Source organism: Mytilus californianus, unplaced genomic scaffold, assembly GCF_021869535.1.
Source record: "Mytilus californianus isolate M0D057914Y unplaced genomic scaffold, xbMytCali1.0.p SCAF_6, whole genome shotgun sequence".
NCBI lineage: Eukaryota > Metazoa > Mollusca > Bivalvia > Mytilida > Mytilidae > Mytilus > Mytilus californianus.
The window spans coordinates 90,417,457-90,438,125 of NW_026262712.1; the positions used below are offsets into that span (position 1 = coordinate 90,417,457).

The 20,669-nt window shown below is 32.2% G+C and overlaps 1 long non-coding RNA gene across 1 annotated transcript in view; it reads right to left on the reverse strand.

Moving 5' to 3' along the window:
* LOC127705424 (uncharacterized) overlaps positions 1-6,176 on the reverse strand; it is a 28,168-nt gene extending 21,992 nt beyond the window's left edge. The window contains exon 1 of the long non-coding RNA XR_007983873.1: positions 5,797-6,176. This is a non-coding gene — a long non-coding RNA (uncharacterized LOC127705424). The remainder of the gene's footprint in view (positions 1-5,796) is intronic.
* Between the last annotated feature and the right edge of the window lie 14,493 nt (positions 6,177-20,669).

Consider the following 20,669-nt stretch of genomic DNA (forward strand, 5'->3'; position numbering starts at 1 on the left):
AATGTAAAACTAAGGAGGTGTGGTATAATTGCCTGAGAGACAAATATGAGCCCAAATTGCCGTGGACGAAAGACGTAAGCTAGAGGAAACTTATTTTAAGCAATTTATTTAAACACTCATATTGGTCAGAATATATATGTGTATTAAAACTAAATTGGATTTTCATTTCTCGTTTCAGCATTTTTTAAGCAGTGGCTGTACCTTTCCGGTTACTATTTATATGTTGTGTTTTATGTATCGTAACACTTTATAGTTACTGGACAGGTTAAATTTAGGCGACAAAACATCCAAACAGCACCAGATCATCATGATCATTTGCGATTCCAGCTGATTTTAGATTAGTAATAAATGATAAAAGAAAGTTAGAAAGCTCAAGTTCATGTTACTGATTTTATTAAATGATTGATAAATATTAAATACAGTAAAAAGACACAAGCTTAACAACGATCGTAATAAAGAAAATGTAAGTTTTGTGATTGAAATGAAAATAGATCATGACATGATGTGCCGACGCATGGGAAGTTGCATACAGTAAGTCCAGTGATATTGACAATATCCGGTACATACAGATGAAAGAGACCAGTACTGATAATTAAAATACAAATTTAAAAGATTTTACATTGTTAAGAAAGCGGTACATGTATTATTGTATGCAGGCAACTGGGGAATACATATCTCCTTATTATATCTCATTTTTTAATGCCAATATATACTTTAATTAAAAATGGGGTTTATCATAGACACCAAATTATTATGCAGGCTTACAGACTTCATATGAAGCACCTTAATAAAGTGCAGTCACCAATCCGAATTGTAGAGTGTATGTCTATGATATCATTTCAGCATGCTATGAGGTTCCCTAAGCTCACTTTCAGTAACTCCAAACAATTTTTGATACAATTTAATATTGTATATAACTGTTTTGTTGTATGACTGTTTTGTTTTATTTGTATTTTTGTAATTCATCACAATAATAGTCACCAGTTTTAGATTTATGCGCTTTTCCTATATTAATAATAAACAAACACACAATATTTTATAAAAAGTTAAAAGACTTTTTAATTGAGCGATTAAACTTAAGTCACCTGGTCAAATATATATATATAAAGAAACATACAATGAAAAGATGTCAGCCTTTAAACAAAACAGCCACCGGCTTTCACAGAAACAGATGCCAGCATCCAAAGAAGACGGAAGCCAGCATCAAAAGGAAATGACTTCAAACAAAACGGCCACCAGCTTTCACAGAAACAGGTGTCAGCATCCAAAGAAACAGGTGTCAGCATCGAAAAAAGACAGATGTCAGCATCTAAAGAAACGGATGCCCACATCCATAGAAGACGAATGCCAGCATCCAAAGAAGACAGATGCTAGCATCCAAAGGAAATTACTGTCAGCATTCAATTTATAATATGTTAATATAATTTTACTTACAACTGGGATTCCAGCATCCCGGAGATTAACTCTAATGGATGAACATCCAATTTTTATACGACCGGTCGTATATTGGTATCAAGTCGTCGTCGTCAGTGTCGTCCGACGACAGTTGGTTTCCGGACAAGTATAATAAAATAGAAATCTATAAAATTTTAACACAAGGTTTATTACCACAAAAGGAAGGTTGGGATTGATTTTGGGGGTTATGGTCCTAACAGTTTAGGAATTGGGGGCCAAAAAGGGGCCCAAATAAGCATTTTTCTAGTTTCCAAACCGTTTAGGAATTAGAGGCAAAAAAGGGGGAAAAACAAGGGTTTCCATGGACAATTACTTAAGACAATTTAAAAGCAGTGTAATCCAAACACAACGTTTTTAAACCTCCCTTGCACTGCTTTTAAATTATGTATAAAGAAATGTTGTATTGTCTTGCGATGATTAACTGTTAATTTATTTTTAGAAGTTACTATTAAGGAATATTAATTTTAGACATGATTATGTATGTCATCTTCTATTTTAAGACTGTTATGATGTATTTAAATGGGTAATTATGGTTGCAAACTCCATTGGAAATTTGAATTGAGATTATGACATATCTTGCGGGAAAGATTTTTTTTTGGGAACAGGGGGGAGGTGGCGGAGGTGAAAAAAAATTGGGGGAAAAGGGGGGGGGGGGGGTAAAAAGAAATTGTGGGGGGGGGGGGGGGGTCAATTTTTTCTCATTTCAGATTTCAGAAATTAAAAAGAAAAATTCTTCAAATAAAAAAATGAGGGGGTCAATACGCAACAGCATAGTGTATTGCACAAAAGCAAAAACAAAAGGGGGGGTATTTTTTTTTGTTGGGTGAGGGGGGTCAATTCGCAACAGCAAAATGTATTGCACAAAAGCAAAAAATTGAATATAAATTCAAATCATATAACCAATTCTAAGTTCTTTGACTACAGTTGTTCTGTGTCAGAAACCTATTATGTGTCAAATATTTAATTACAATCCAAATTCAGACCTGTATCAAGCGCGAATATTGTGTCCATTTTTGCCCCAACTGTTCAGGGTTGGACCTCTGCGGTCGTATCCAGCTGCACTCGGCGAAGCAATTTATTATTAATGGGATGGCAGCATCCAAAAAGAAAGTTGAGTCTGTATGCATATAATTGGGATGCCAGCATCCAAACAAAAGGTATTTCAAAGTCTATATATATATAACAGTTGGGGCAAAAATAAAGAAGCCACTTCTCCCAGTTTCTCAGCATTTCAGTGTGGTCACAAACTTGATGACTTTAACCGCATGAAGATCCTAGTGATTGAACAGAACATTCACTGGAGTGATGCCTAGTGACAGGTTCGGGAAAGCTTTTCGATAAAGGAACTAAATGTACATCATCCAAACGGCATCAATAAAAAATACTAATTTTATTTTTCACTCATTTTGGGATGTACATATACACAGTCACGTATATTTGAGTATTGAGTTTTGTTTTATATTATGATGTTCAGGATTTTGGATTAAATCAATAGACCGAAACTTACTTGTATTACTGAGCTATTTTTATACATATAATCAGTATTGTTAAAATTATTGACACTGAAGAAGGCTATTTGTTAAGCCGAAATATTTGTCAACACGATTTAATAACAACATCTTCGTATGATACCATCTTATTAGTATCGTTGTGCAAATCTCTAGACTTATATATATACAAGTCTAAATTGAAAGCAACGTTCAAACCTATGGATGCGTTGGATAAATACAGCAGTTTTTATACGTGTGCATGCAAAACAAATTTCTTGGTAGTGGGGTCTAAATACAACAAAAACAACATTTTCCAAAAGACCAAAAAAGTGAAAAAGTATATTTTAACAAAACGCATTTGACTAGCAGGTCGAACAACGGATGTTCTTAAACCCTGCTGACTGCCATTGGCGATTGCCAAATAAACGGATCACCAGATGTAACAAAATGGATCTTAACTATTAATTTAATACCAAACAGAAAACAATAAACTTGCGGAAATGATGGTATACCGCAAACAAAAGGTGCAAAAATTAGTACACCATATCCGGATTTCGACAATTAATGTCTCTTCAGTGATGTTAGGAATCGAAACGGTTTTGGAAGGCCATATAATTTACCTCAATTTAGGATAGACTCTTTAATTGTATATATATATTAGATGCCAGCATCCAAATGCTGGTGTGGTCAATATGGAACTTTATAAAGCCATATCAGCAGCCTGCAAAGATGAAGATGTTATTTCCATATTTTTATGCCCCCGCCGTAGCGGAGGGGGCATTAAGTTTTACCCTTGTCCGTCCGTACGTCCAAAAGTTGGTTTTCCGTTCTCTAACTTTAGTTTGCCTCAACCAAATGTTATGAAACTTATACACAATGCTTATAACCACAAAATACAGATCAAGTTTGAATTTTGGTGGCGTCACTTTAACCGTTCTAGAGTTATGCTCCTTTACAAATGGAAAAATTGCTCAATTTTTCGTTTCTGTTCTCTAACTTTAGTGAGTCTCAACCAAATGTTATGAAACTTATACACAATGCTTATTACCACAAAATACAGATCAAGTTTGAATTTTGATGGCGTCACTTTAACCGTTCTAGAGTTATGCTCCTTTACAAATGGAAAAATTGCTGAATTTTTCGTTTCTGTTCTCTGACTTTAGTTAGCCTCAACCAAATGTTATGATACTTATACACAATGCTTATTACCACAAAACACAGATCAATTTTGAAATTTGGTGGCGTCACTTTCACCGTTATGCCCCTTTACAAATAGAAAAAAGTTCTGAATTTTTCGTTACTGTTCTCTGACTTTAGTTTGCCTCAACCAAATGTTATGAAACTTATACACAATGCTTATAACCACAAAACACAGATCAAGTTTGAATTTTGGTGGTGTCACTTTAACCGTTCTAGAGTAATGCCCCTTTACAAATGAAAAAAATTGCTGAATTTTTCGTTTCCGTTCTCTAACTTTAGTTTGCCTCAACCAAATGTTATGAAAATTATACACAATGCTTATTACCACAAAATACAGATCAAGCAGGAATTTTGGTGGTGTCACTATAACAGTTCTAGAGTTAGCCAGTTTACAAATGGAAAAATTGCTGAATTTTTCGTTTCTGTTCTTTAACTGAAGTTAGCCTCAACCAAATGTAATGAAACCTATACACAATGCTTATTACCACAAAACACAGATCAAGTTTGAATATTGGTGGTGTCACTTTTACTGTTCTAGAGTTATCCCCCTTTACAAACGGAAAAATTGCTGAATTTTTCGTTTCCGTTCTCTAACTTACGTTTTCCTCAACCAAATGTTATGAAACTTATACACAATACTTATTATCACAAAACCCAGATCAAGTACACATTTGGGTAGTGTCACCTTTACCGTTCTTCAGTTATATCCCTTTATAACTTTATATGTTATGCAAGCGGACTTATCATCTGTGTCCCATGGACACATTCCCCATTTATTTTGTATAATCCCCCCCCCCCCCCCCACCCTAATGCATTTTAAAAATATTCTGTATACAAAAATAATAGTTGTTAATTGTATAAAACAGCCTCTCAACTACAAAAGGTAATGCAATAATTAAATAGGCATCCCATATTTTTTAGAACCAATAAAATTTGTTCAGCAGAATCTGCTACCCATAGAGATGAAATGAATCCATATGCTTGAAGTAAGATTAGCATATGTTGATACTATAAAAAAAACCCAGTTTAATAGAAAATAAAATAAAAGCTTAACTTTTTCCCAGAACATGGTGAAATTTTGTAGAAAGTAACATAAAATGATCATAAAAATTCTAAACATATCAATAATTTCTATAACAGCATATGAGAATTTAAAATTGTAGTTGAGAAATCATTTTGTGCAGTATATGTAACAAATCGTTTTGTTCAAAACAGAGTGTTAAAAGGCATCTAAAAGAGAAACACAACAATTGCTTAATAGAATGTACCTATACTATTATACATGAAATTGAATATTATGTCCAGAACAATACAAGACATAGAGGTGTATACGAATGAAAGTTATGATAATATTAGATTTGAATTTCATTCAGATGCACCAATAAGAAACCGTAGTTTTTCTTCAATTAATTTACCGAAAACTATTAAATCTGCTGCAAAATTATTATTATATGTACGCCTACATTGCATTAAACAAGGAAATTAACAATGTATATTTATATAAACGATCAAATAAATAAATAAATAAATAAATAAATAAATAAATAAATAAATAAATAAATAAATAAGTAAATAAGTAAATAAATAAATAAATAAATAAATAAATAAATAAATAAATAAATAAATAAATAAATAAATAAATAAATCTTACCTCGAAAGGTCAAGTAGTATTTTGAACCAATGTCTTCAACAGTGTGCGTTGGAAGGTAAAAACGATAATAATTCAAAGTGCATTCCAGTTTATCTGTGTTGAAGAAAAATGCTAAACAAAAGTACCTTAAGCAAGAGATCGAACATTCTGATAAAGATTGAGAACTAAAGACTGGCATTAAATCATAGAGAAATGTTCTGTTGGCTAGATTTGAATACTCTTTCACACGTAAGTAACGTAAATTGCCCTCGCCCTTTCCGCTCTCTGGAAACATATCTCTAGGATCCGGAGTAATTTCAAGACAGCTGACATTCACAAATAATTGGAGAATATTTACAAAAATAAGATATAATGCTGCAGTATACATATTTTTCAGTCCAAGTTTGCTCATATAATGCACACGATAGCAAACTTTTTCTTCATTTATATTTGTTTTATAACGTTTGATTTCCACTTTCATTCTAGTTCTGATTAAATAATTGATTAATATCAAATCATTATCGTCATGGAACTGATAATCCGAATTAAATGTAACCCAATTCACACTACTGAGAAAAATAATTACTTTAGTTAAAACCGTCAACTGGTCCTAAGTGAATGTAGTATTATCTAATATACTGTTATAAATGATTATTAAATACAGGAAATGTCTCCGCGTAATGATTTAGTCCTTACATTAGTATTGATTGGTTTAAAAAAAGGAGATCCGTTTTCTTTTCATCTACCTTGTTTTGAAATTGTAAGGATACGTTCGATTCCTAATACCGTACGTCCGTTTTACAATGTCAAAATGTTGATAAAATGACATTTGTTTCCAACGACTTCTAATTACGTATGAAGTAAACTGTAAAGATTGCATGGAAACTGAAAACCTGATTTGTCAACATTGATACCAATTACAAGTCATATGAATGTAAAGACGCCATTTATTTCCTGAAACATAATATCTCCAAGTTGAACATTACCATTACCGGATTGTTATATTCTAAATTGACTATAACGAATTATAGACTACAATTTTCAAATTTTATCGGAAACGTTTCATTTCAATTTGAGAATAAATGTAATAAATTATCTTTCATGACAAGGGAAAAAAGTAATCAGACAAGTGCGTGAGACTTATTTTTGCACATATACAGACCATTGTAAGCAACAAGACAAATTCAAATTCTGAAATTTATAAGCTAGGTTAAGGAGGTCAATCTATTTCGGTTTCATCTTAACAATTGAAACCCTATTAATATAGTTTAATTCATATAAAAACGTGATAGTTCGTTTTGACTATAAAATAAAAACAATTTGATTCTTTATAAAAAAAAATTGTTTCTTGCACTTGTTTATGGCAGTCACTTCTGATACTGATTCTCATTTTACTGTAAATTTTTTAGCAGACATGAATAGAATCCCTCTAAACCAACAAAATTTCGGACTTTATTGAAAAGATCAAATAAGCAACTAGTTATAATCTTTATCATCAATTTGAATTTTAAATATTGAAATGAGGAATTATAAAATAATTATGTCGGAAAATGAAGAATTTCACACACTCACACCAATACAAGAGAATAACAAAAATGAATTAATATGGAAAGGGCAGATACGAGGAAGGGTTTAAAAAAGCAACCAAACACATGAAGCACTACATTCATCACAATTACGATAATGATAATATATATTAGATAGGGTTCACACCACAACTACTTATTCGGGTGTATCTAATTTTACCTATGATTTATCGTTCAAATTGGTGAATATAAAAAAAAGGGATTTTTAGGGAGAATTGCATAAGACATCATGAGAATATCGAGTGTGAAGCATAAACTTGTATAAACAGAGAGCTCAGGAATACATGATAAAATCAAAGTGAGTAAAAAAAAATAACTATAATATTTTTATTTAAAGAGATTATCTCATTTGGATTAAACCAATTTTCAATTAGACTGTAACATTTTGGTACCTTCAATTCAGAAATCAAAATGTATCATAAATCTAACATATAACATCCTTCAGATGTTAATAAGACATTAGTCTGACAGATTTCAGTATTCATAGTTTTAAGCTTCGTCTAACGTATTTGCAAGTATTTTAACTTCTCGAATTTAGTGCAAAACTACAAAAATTAAAGAAAAAGCCCCATTTTGAAGACTTTTCGTTAATCTTAAAATATAAGCAAAGGGCTGGCTTTACACAGAATATATTTTGCTACAAAGTGTAGTTTGTTAACATGTTATTATGAGTAAAATATCTTTTCGCGTAAAGACTTTGATCATATCTGTCCAAAACCTATGAGTAAAATGGCCATTTTTATCAAATATGTCAATTTTAACTAGTTAATGACGCCATAGTAACACCAAAAGTGATCTTTCCGCACTAAAAAAGTCCAGATTATAACAACCTGATCATTTATCAATGAAATTAACACAATTTTGAAAGTCTTGAATAATATTGTTATTTTTGTAATTTTAGGGTCCAGTTAGTGGCTCTTAGCATAACTCATTCTTTCAGTGGTAAAAACTAAATGAACAATTGCAGTTCAGCCAAGCACTTAATATGCTTTTTTTTTTTGATAAAAATCAAAGAATTGCAAATGATAACTTAGTAGTGCAGGCGTTAATGATTACAACCAAAGCATTTCCTTAATACATTTTATTGCTACGTTGTTGTGTTGAAACGCTTTCAAGAATATGTTGAACGACACTTTTTTGGAGATTGAAATGAAAGGTACATATATGACTTTGAGATGAAGAACCACAATACAAGTACTGTTCCTTTGCTTTTTTGTGCTGTGCATGTACTGATTTTGTGTCATAGATCATGGATGCCCATATCCTTTGTTTTTCTATTATAAAAATATTCATGATCAGTTTCTCTTAAGTAAGTTGTCCTGATTTAGGCATGCAATAATTAAAATAGCGCTTTACCCCTGCATAGAGTCCGAAACGATATTTTTCCTCTCGCGACAGTTAAAACACGAGGCTTATATAATTAACGAGCTCTTTAGATATTTTTAAAATTTGAATCGAGATCTCATAGTGTAAAATCGTGGTTTAAATTTAGATGATATTTGTACAAAATTATCTTCGTTTTAATTTAAAGGAGGTTGCGTTTTTACTCTATGGAGTCATCAATAAAATAAGGAGATGTGGAATGATTGCTTATGAGACAACTATCCCACAAAATCCAAATGACGTGGATATATAAAGCAACCATAGGTCACTTTACAACCTTCAATAATGAGAAAAAAAATTATCTTTACGTCACAAAATTTTAATTCTGGTATAATATCTATGATAAGTTTATTGGTACATAGATTTTTTGTTAATACAACGTACATGTATTTAGGTAAATTAAATTAGTTTACTGATTTAGTCATCATATGTCCTCTTTTGTTAATAATTCTTATCTTATCTTATCTTATATAAGCAGAAGTTTAAAACGCTAACAGATATGAGGTTTCAGTTGTACAGTTTTACATAGTATCTTACTATATCTTGTCTATACAAGTCCTTGCTTTTACTGATTATATTTTATCTCATTTTGATTATTCTACATGTATGTATCAACATGCAAATTAAAAAGAAAGTAGAATATGAAATAAAATAATATTCAATTTCTATATGGATACTGTTCTTTTACTTTCTTTTTTTTCAGTCAACGATTTGATAAGCAACATGAGATGTCTGAAATGACTGGAAATAAAGAATTCATACAGCTCTATTTCGGAGATATAACGAATAGAAAGGTAAGTGAGGAACTGTTAAGGATTGATTTCAAGACAACATAAAAGTTTATTTTATATAAATAAATATATTTTTTCGTCATAATAATAACAGGCTGTTTTTTTTTATTTTTGTTTTATGATACTTTTTCTTTGACATACAAAATGGTCACATTCACCTTGGGTTTTTGTTCCTTCAGCTAATTACTATTTTAAATCAACAGTCGCACACAGTTTTAAGTTTAGAGTTCGTAAATCAAAATCTTTTGCTTATTCCAATCGCCTTTATGATTTTGTCTCCATTAAGAAGACACATATTCAGATGTTTTAAAAGTGTACGGAGAAGCAACAGAACCCTTCGAAGTTATCAATAGTGAGTATTAGGAAAAAATTGTTTGAGAGATTAATAATCCTCGTTTTATCAGAATATATGTATGTATGTATGTTATGATACCGTTGCCAAAATACACAATTTCTCAACGAATTATACTTTGAGGGACTGAATGGAAGTAGATTAGACACACCAAATTAGTAAACACTGAAGCAGTTTTTTTGGGGTCCCTATGGTCGAGAAAGTAGATTCGGACGCACCATAATGTGTTGATATTTTCATTTCCTGGATGAATCTTAAAGGCAAAATAATCAAAGCTTAGGATGGGGTAACATATATAAATACACGAAATTTTTAACCGAAAGGGTGATCTTTAACAGTTGTACTTTCCAGTATTTTTGGTAATTGTCCAGTTATCTTTTTTTAAGTTTCGTATATCATTTATTTGTGATCATTATGGAAGGATTAAAAACTGATCAAGATTTCATAATAATATCATAATTCGAAATTAAAAATCTGTAGATGGGTCAATTTTTAAAAGTTAAAGGTGTGTGTGTGGGGGGCAGAATATACCATGGCTAAGAAAAAGTATTGTTATATATTTTCCAACATAATTATGCTATTCGTTTTGGTTAATTATGGGAGCAATATAACTAGATTAAGTATCTAGAATACAGAGGTAATTTTAAATATGACATCTTGCGCCTGAGCAGGCACATTTTGACCCTGATTTCCAATTTGTGTTTCCAATTTTTATTTTTTTTTGTTCAACATAGCGCTCATTTGGTACTAGTATTGTCCATGTACTGTCCATGTATTACATTAAGTGTTTTACGGCATATGGTGTAGAAAGGCAGATGGGGGAGGTTTGGTCAGCGACCCTGATAAAGGTGAATCCAGCGCTTTGGACGCATGACATTTATAAAATGTTGTTACCATTTTTTATAGCACTGGGTTGATACCGCTGCGAGTGGACTTTCGGTCCTTGAGGGTATCAACATCTTAGTACATGATTTATAACAACCCTTTCTTAAATTGTCCGTTTATAAATTATTAAGAAACTGAGGTTTCAACAACCTCATGCAAAGTTGACCTTGGAAGGATTTGGCTATTATTTTTAGGTCCTTTTTGGTTATTTAGAATTTTAAATACTGCGATTCATATTTCATATACTTCCTTGGCTTCCAAATAGTCGGCTATGAGCGTTCCTAATGAATGAATGTGAATCCAGAAAAGCGCTTCGGACGCATGAAATCTATAAAGTGTTGTTTGGTGCGCACGTTAAACAACTTATTTTTACATGTACCATGGCTAACTGTCTGTATCACGTGTTGTTCATTGTTGTTGTGTTTCCCCTTTGACGAAAGGAGAGATTATGTTTCAGTAGTGTTTTTTCTTCTTCTGGTTCTGCATCTAATACAATCTTATCCGGTCTATAACTTTTATAGCTTTTGACACTTGCTTATGATATTTGGTATGCAGATGTATATTAAACATGTTAAACCATAAGATTGTGTATTATAATATATTAAATCGAGTCCATGCATTATTTATTGTTTCTTTAGGACTTTTTGTAATTTGAACATGGTTTGAATATGCGATTAAGTATGTTATAAACTAAATATGAGAATTTGGGTCAAATCGATGAACATGCCCTTTCAATTTGTTATTTAAAATCTAAAGAATTATAATAAGTTATCACTAATTTCTGTAATTCGTAATCATGGATTAAATTCGTCATCACAGATTTTTTTTTTAGAGATTATTGATAACGGATTTAATTTTATTTCAAGAAATTTGGAAAGACTAAGTATAAAAAAAATACGTTAAATCAATACAATATATTATTTATCATTTTTGTATAGGTTGACATTATTGTTAATGTCATGGGTAGAGGATGGGATTTTAAAAGCGGAACATTATCCACATCTATAATTGATGAAGCTGGTAGTGAGGTTTTGACAGAGTTAAGATATCACAGATCATTTGACAAAAATGATTTTATTGTGACTGGAGGTGGACGATTGTTCTGTAAGAAAATAATCCATGGCGTATTACACGAATGGGATGGACGGGATAAAAACATACAGGTAGGTACATTAAGCAACTCGTGTAAGTTGTGTAACTTGTGCGCACTAGATAGTACCTCGTGCGCACAAGTTGTAATTTTATTTTTGCATGGCACTCCATGGCTTCCGTGATCATTTCCTCTTTCCTTCAATATTGTTATTATCATTACAAATTACTTGTTATTCCTTAACCCGAATAATTCAGTTTCTCCCCGTAATCGATCTCTCCTACTTGCGATGTTTTAATTCTTGCGAGGTTAATTCAGCGGAATATCACGACTGAATTATTCGGGTTAGTTATTCGTGATTTATTGTATATACATGCAATGTCATGTTTCGTTAAATACCAGATTCGAAAATTGAACTTTGAAAGAATTTTTTTTTTTTTGTAAAGTCAGTATCGTTCATCGTTAAAAGGGAACAAAATTAAAACCAATATAAACAAAAAAATTGAAAAAAGAGCAAACCTCTTACATTCATAAACGATCCCATACCCGTTGTAGGTGCACAAATTGAACACATATTGAAGACGTGTACTTCTAACGTTGTACAAATTTGAATATTCTTTTAGGTTCCCATATATATATGTGGATTTTTAGGGAGTGGGGGGGGGGGGGGGGGGGGGGGGGGGGGTCATCGAATGCTTAAGAGAGTAAATAGTTTGTTTCTGTTCAATACTCCAATATTTGTTCTTTCAGCAAATTACATTTTTGCTAAGTGAGTAAACGTTAATAGAAAATGTGTATTTCTTATTTTGGACAGATTTAAATGATTTTTCTCAGCTTTCCCATGTGTGGAACAAAGTAATGTGTGTCAATAAATGCTGAAGAGGGTAACCGGTTAATGCCATTTGTAACTCCGACAGGTTTTCGTCAAAATTATTCAAACTTCTCGATTGGGACTAAATGCATATTTTTTTTCAAAATTGCTCGAATAATTGTACAGCTTTTTGTTCAAAAGCACTGAAACTTTTTAGAAATGAAAAATAATGGTGGGCTGTTGGTCTTTCCATTGATTCAAATGTTTTCTTAAGTCAAATGTATTGCTCTGTGTATTGCTTACAATATAAATTTAACACATGACATAGGCAAAATCTCTTTGTTCTTACTGTGCTATAATCTGCATAATGCACAGCTAAGGATTGCATTAACTACCTCAGATATACTGCACAGTTCAAATGTACTCTTATCTTTAGGGGTGGATCCAGGATCAAAGGCATAGGGGCGTAATTCAATAAAAAAAGCTTGACGATTTTAGGATTAAACATTATATATTTTTCAATCAAGGGGGAGGGGGGTAAACCCTCGTCGCCCCTTTTGAATCCCCCACTGGATATTACGGCATAGTTGATCAATTAACACAACTTTGTATACACTTTGTCCTTTCAAATATAGAACACTTTATGATATAATGAATATTTCCAAAACCTTCATGTTAATTGTTGGCGTCATGTGTTAAAACAGCTATTGACCAATCAAATTGTTAAATATCATTTAATCTGCACGGTCGGGATGACCCATTAACCCGAACTCCTACGTCGTTCGGGTCAAGTAGGGATACCGTAGCCGTGCAGATTAAATGACCGACTTGCTTGGTTAATAACTATAACGTAATTTATTTCTAGAAAAACACACAATCAATCTTTTGTCAATAGAAAATATAGAGAAATGATGTGGTATAACTCATTAAAAAAATCTAGTCTATTCGTTAAATATGTTAGTATGCTCTAAGATAAAAGCGTTCAACCTTTTTATTGTTTTAAGTTAGTGTTTATCGTCACTTCCTTGAGAGAAAAAACGCAACATTTTCATAGTTGCATTTGAATGGTTTGATCAATATTTTTATTATCTGAAGATGTATGTTTACGAAATGTACAATTATTCAACTGGTGACGAATTGTCAACCTAATTGAGATAAATATATACACCAAATATTAAAATAATATTCATAGATTTTCTAGTCTGGTTTTCGTTTATTGAACTTAACGGAATTTTACAGGCTCTAAGAATGTTCCTACAGACCTGTTTGGGATTCGCCGAAAGTATGAATATGCGCTCCATTGCTTTCCCTGCAGTCGGGACAGGATATCATGAATTTCCTCCAGATATTGTAGCCACGGAAATGTTCAATGAAGTAATGACATTTTCTACATCGTGTCTGACGACAATTGAATTTGTTATTTGTCATAGGAATAATTACGTCATCAAGGTATTTTTTTGTTTTAAAATTATATTACCCCCCCCCCCCCCCCCAAAAAAAAACAAAAACAACTTTATTATTAGTACATACAACCGAAAATTGTCCTCTTTTATTTAAATGCATTCTTCCTCTTCCTTATCCAATATCTCTGCATTCATTCCTCTATGAATATTTGCACAAAGTGGAAAAACACAAAAAATAGAAATTAATGTCTATAATCGTGACTATGTTTTTTTACAATAAATTCTATAGATCGTTGCCTGTCTAAGATAAAATGGGCTTTACATATTATCGAATCCAAAATAGCTTAGTTGTGGCCATCCATTGGCTGGGTAAAATCATGTAAACGTTCGACCGTTACGCCCGCTTACGAAGTTGTATTTACAATAGAGATTTAAAAGCAAAGGTTTCTGAACGCATTAAAACAAGAACTCGAGCATGCTGTCAACATTTGCCCGCTGCTAAGGGAAATTAGCAAAAGGAAGCAGCAACATAATATATGAATTCAGATTAAATTGATCGGAAATGGGTGTCCTTATTTACACAACGTTGCTTCTTTTTCAATATAAACATATCTACAATTTTAAAGATGCATTAAGGCACTTACACGACATTGGAAAAGTAATAAAAACCTATGGCCATAAAATGGTCGTCAAAAAAGAAGATTTCAAAAATCTATAAAAAAATTCAACCCACGAAACATTATTGGAACTGAAATTGTATGATTGAGGAGACACCGAATCGTTATAATCCTACTTAAAACAATACATTTAATAGATTCTGTACACATACATTAGCATACTAATGTTCTCGCCAGTAGAATTGCTTGTTTATAATTAAACAAGCAATAATTTTTACCTTAGCTAATAGACTAATCCACTGAATGACTTAAGATGCACGATGGAATACTAAGTGTTGGCACTTTAACGAGAACACTTGTTGTTTAATAACCTACAAATAAAATCAAAATGTTCAATGAAGTAATGGCATTTTCTACATCGTGTCTGTCAAGTGTTTACAGATTGCCGGAAAGACCTTTCCTTCTTTTGTAGTTATATGCTCAGATTTACGAATAACTGTTTCTTTCCTTAGAAAAGTGCAAAATACCCGAACTAAGAAACTACAAGAATGAATAAACAGAGACTCTGCAACCAAACGACACAAAAACCTCAAACAAACATTATGAATACTTGCATTCAGATTTCGAAAACGTAGTCCTGCAGATCGATGGCAAAGTTGTGAGTTTGATGATAAAAGCACCAAATTTGGCATGATAGTAGTTCTTGGTGTTTCAAACAATATTAGCTATAGACCCACCTTGAAATTTAAAAATGGCGGACTTTTTCAATATGGCCGCCATAAAATATCAAAATGAACATATAAATCACTTATATAAGGTCAAATGTAAGGTCAAATTTGGCATGGTAGTAGTGCTGGGTGTTTCAAAAAAATACTAGCCATGAACCCACCTTGACAATTCAATATGACGGCTTTTTCCAAGATGGCCGCCACAAAATATCAAAATCAACAAATATTCCTTATATTATTTCAAATTGGTTATGTTATTAATGCTGTTGCTTCGAACAATATAAGCTATGGACCCAACTTGAAATTTCAGTATGGTGGCCTTTTCCATGATGGCCGCCATATGATATCAAAATCAACAAAATTCTCTTTTAGAAGGTTACAAAGTGTTTTGTTTTGACGTACCTTCAGTAAAACTAAGTGCCCGTATAATACCAAGTGTATGCCACATTTATATACTAAAGCCAAGCATCATACGATTTATGAGAAAAGTATAGAAAATTGTAACTACGGTACCATTCTAGCAGAACATTAGTCTACAACGAGGGATTGCGTATAAACACTGGCGTTATTCCAATATTTAAGCTAGACTTAACTAGAATGTATACTTGTCGACTCGAACAGTTTTCTCTGTGATGAACAGGAAGAAGACAAAGTAATGATATAAAAATTGCATTAATCTCAGGCTTGCCAGGCAATTGACAAGGCAGGTGCTTGCTTCTTCTGTTTAGTGATTATTTTGGTGTTGCAATTAAACAAGCAACCACAACAATCTGTGTGAATGACATTGATACTTGAAAAATCTGAACATGCAAATAATTCAAAAAGACACGATATTGGCAAAAGTTTTTTCAACAGTCATTAAAAACATTAGTTGATAATCGTTTGACCAAATAGTCAGATGCAATCGAGTTATTCCATGGAGGCAAATACGACGCTATCCATTTCAAAGTTACTTCTATTTTATTTCTTTATATTTCTTCAACATTACATTCAACTGAACTAAAACCATCTCATAATGTATATAGGCCTTCTACTGGATGCTAGGACCAGGAAAGGAAGTTCTACATGTAAATGACAAAATGTTCAGTTTACGTTTGTCGTTTATGAATGGTCCAATTATCCATTTATCTACAGTACTAGGAGATTCCATTTATGAAACATTCAACATTGAATATGTGGTTCCTCCTTCGAAACCTGGTGGTTTTACAACAGCAGCCGTGGACAATATTGACAACAACAAGAGTTCAACTACGGCTAATGAATCGTTACATAGTACGACAATTTCAATATTTCAGCATTTTCTTGGTCTAACTTGGTAAATTCGTCATAACCATTTTGCTATGAAATATATGCATTTCCCTTATAATCTCTGGTACTTTAACCAATATATTACGCGCCAGCACAACTGTTCGTATCATTGCTATAAAGTAGCATATATTTTACTATAGAATAAGATATGTCCTTAATACTAACCAAACATAACCATGCGTTTCATACTAACATCTAATATTAACAGTTTATTAATCGATCGCACAACTACAGCATTTAATAGGGTTTTGTCTAAAATGGCCAAAGTAATCCACAAGTTTCAATCAATCTTTGGAATAATATAACGTGATCAGGTAATCCACATGACGTTGTACACCAGGAACGGTATAAAAGCAAAAACACAACATTCTCAAAGCATGTGCAAGCTTTAGGCGGGGAATGTCGGCCTTTTACCCATAGTGCTACTTCGAGTGAATGCGGATAGCATATACCCTATTGGACATTTATCACAAAGGTATCAGCATTTTGCAATGAGGTGATAAAATGTGGTTGACAGTTATGAAACGGATGTCACGGTAGATGAAAATGAGCGAGGACAATGATGTTATGAACGGTTATGTTTAAAATAAGGTAGGAAGTGGGACAAACACTAAATGGGCCGTCCTTAAGAAACATTTTGAAAATGCTGTGAAATATGTTGTTGTTGAGATGATAAAAAGATAGAGAAGGTACTTAGGCACACAAAAATCATAAGTAAAACAAAACCAAATAAGAACAAGGCTAAAAAAACACCAAAAAGGACTAACACAAATCATTGCACAAAAATCTAAACATTGAGCAACATCAAGCCCAATAAAAACCGGGGATCATCTCAGGTCATTAGTAATTAGGCATATATCATATAATAGTGGATTTATAAATGTCTATTTTCTAAACCTTAGAATCACAAGATTTTAAAAATGTAAAGACCATTGGTACATGTCAATTATCTAAAACTTGTACGAATGTTAACGTTTGAAATGAAATAAGGTTTTTCATGCCTGTAAGATTGATGAATAAGACTTTCACTTGTTGACAGCACAGACATTGAAAAAATAAAGAGCAATAACAAAATTGAAAGCATAAAAAACACGAGTCCCTTTTCATCAAAACTAGGGGCCAACGCAGGTGCTCGGAAGGGTGTGTAGTTTTTGGCCAACTGGTAGCACACGTGATGTTACTCATTGCCAGTAGAAATTCGGTGATTATTCGTATTAATTTATCATCTTGATGTTACCACAATCGAGGAAAAAGAAAGGATTGTGACAAGGAGAAGTGGAACATATCCATTATCAATTGTGACTCAGATGGTACTTAACGGTCAAACAAATTCTAAAGGCGTCCTGAAAACGTTCGAATGTTTCCATTTAGGGGATCTTTGATTAAATTGTCTTACAAGCAGCATCCATATATCATGGAAACGCAATCATTAGAATATTGTGTGAACTGCAGAGTGCAATTAGATAGAAAAAATAAATATCAGCAAAGCCTTGTCCCTGTTTCGTTCATTTACACTTTTTGACGACCATTTTGAAAAAAATGAAAAGTCTAATATAACGTCATGACTTACTACAAACGTTCGATTACATTTTATATGTTTTTAAAAGATTTGGTTTGAATATTATTTGCTTTAATTTATACATTGTTGTGAATTTGGACTGATTGCCAGCCATCTTGAAAATGGCCTCCATATTGGATTTTTCAGAGTGAGTCCAAAATGAAATTGCTTACCAAATATATATCTACATTTGTGCAAAGTTTCATGCTTTTATCATCAAACCTACAATTCTTCTAAAAATATGCACAAATCAGCTGGACTAACGGGAGTCGCATGAACTTTTCAAGGATTTGGTAAAATTGGAAAAGCGAGTGTCAAATTGCACACAATATCTATAATTATGAAGGTGAATTAGTTGAAAGCAAATTACGGTCTTGTAACTTAATTGAATAATGGGTTTTTATTAGTTTGTTTCTTTAAATTCATTTGATTTATAATTTTTCATTAATTTTCAGTGTTTTTTTCTACACCTTTGGATTAACTGTTTTTTAATAACAAAGACCTAGTTGTGACATTGAGATTAAGAAAATCAGTAAAAGCCCTGTTCCTCTTGATTGTTTTTTTATTATTCAGATACGCGCACGTATTGTGTGTCATGCATTAATACACCATATCCTTTTGTTTCCTTTACTTTTGGTATATGGACGTTAAGTGAGAGTTTTTTGTTTGTTCCGTGTTGACCGGTTCCGTGTTGAAGGCCTCACTCTGACTTTGAGATGAAGATGAAAAACAGCAATAAAAGCGCGTTTCCTTTGCGTTTTGTGAGTTTTTGTGCATGTATTGATTTTGTGTCATGGATGAATACCCCATATCCTTTGTTTTTCTATTGTATACGATTATATGATGTAATCTCATATATTTTTGATATGAATAATAGGGTGTGTGGCTTATACGTCAACGAGACACGAAACAAGCGACATAAAATAGTGGGCAACATAAGTCTTCAACAAGAGACTCATACTAAACCTTGATTGCGAAGTGAAAGTACATACGATTTACTCTTAATATATATATTAGTTTTATTCAATACTGCTGTCCAACTTATTTTTAATGATATTAAAGTTTTGAACACAAACTACACATAACTGTCCTTTTATTTCATTTAAAATCAAGGTTTTTTACATCGTTCTGGCATTTCCAAGTATTGCAGTCATATTGTCCAGTTTATTTTTATACTTGTTCGGCTTTTTTTTTGTAAAGAAAATTTGATCATATAATAAGGCATTTGGATTTTTTGTTTTACTTCATTACTGAAGTTTAATGAAAGACAACCCACATATATTTTAATGAACTCCAAAACATATATTTATAAGATTCATCAATGTCAACCATTTTTAAATGTATTGCCAACATTCTGTGAGTACATTTTACCATAACCTCCCAGTATTGTGGATCCATAACGGTCGATAGAACTAACGACAGGAGACTCATATTGTGTGTTTGATTGCTTTGTTATTTGCTTGTATATATATATGTTTCGTATATATAATGTGTCGCACACTTTAAGTTGAATTGCAACAAAACTTTATAAAGAAAAAGGAAAAATACACGATACAACAATAACTTAATTGTGAGTTTTATTATTATAATGATATCCATTAAAATAAACGAAAAAAAGTATGTACCAAAATGGTAAGAAAAATAATTACATTGGCAATTGTAAACAGAATAAAGAATTATTTCCAACTGTTATGGACTTAGGTCGATTTAGAGCTACAGAAAGTGTATAGCCACGTGGATATTGTTGAAGACTGACTATTGCCCTCTAGATGCCTTTTGTTTAATCCCCGCAATGACGGCTACCCACACCTACTTTTATTCAACGAAACATTATATCCTCGTATATCATTAAAAAAAAACAGGGATATCCAATTCAAATATGTTGTCTTCGTCTATTTGGTTGTAGCTGGTATTTGAGGTATAATGAAATATGAAGCTCCTGTGATGTCTATTGTCATATATGTCATAAATGACTTTGTAATATACATAAATAAATTATTTAAGCAAGCTATTATTGTGTGCTGGTACTGCAAGACTAGGTATTACATGTGCCAGATCGGATACATCTTCACAATAATAAAATTTGTAGTATTCGTTCTTCATTTCCATTGTTGGATAGATAAACAAAACTTAGCATGTAGAAAACTTGTAAACGAAATAAAAATAGACTGCGTTTTTGGTCAAAAACCACACAAAATACACGATTGATATAGATGTAAACAAAACAACCTATACAAATGTACGCAAATATTCGGAGGAAATTGGTATATACAGCATTATCCAAGTCATTTAAGGTAAGTGTTGTGTGTGTGCTTTTTTATTTGTTTTTTTTAAGAATTATATTTTAACTTTTTAATTTTTTTGTAACGTAAATGCATTAAT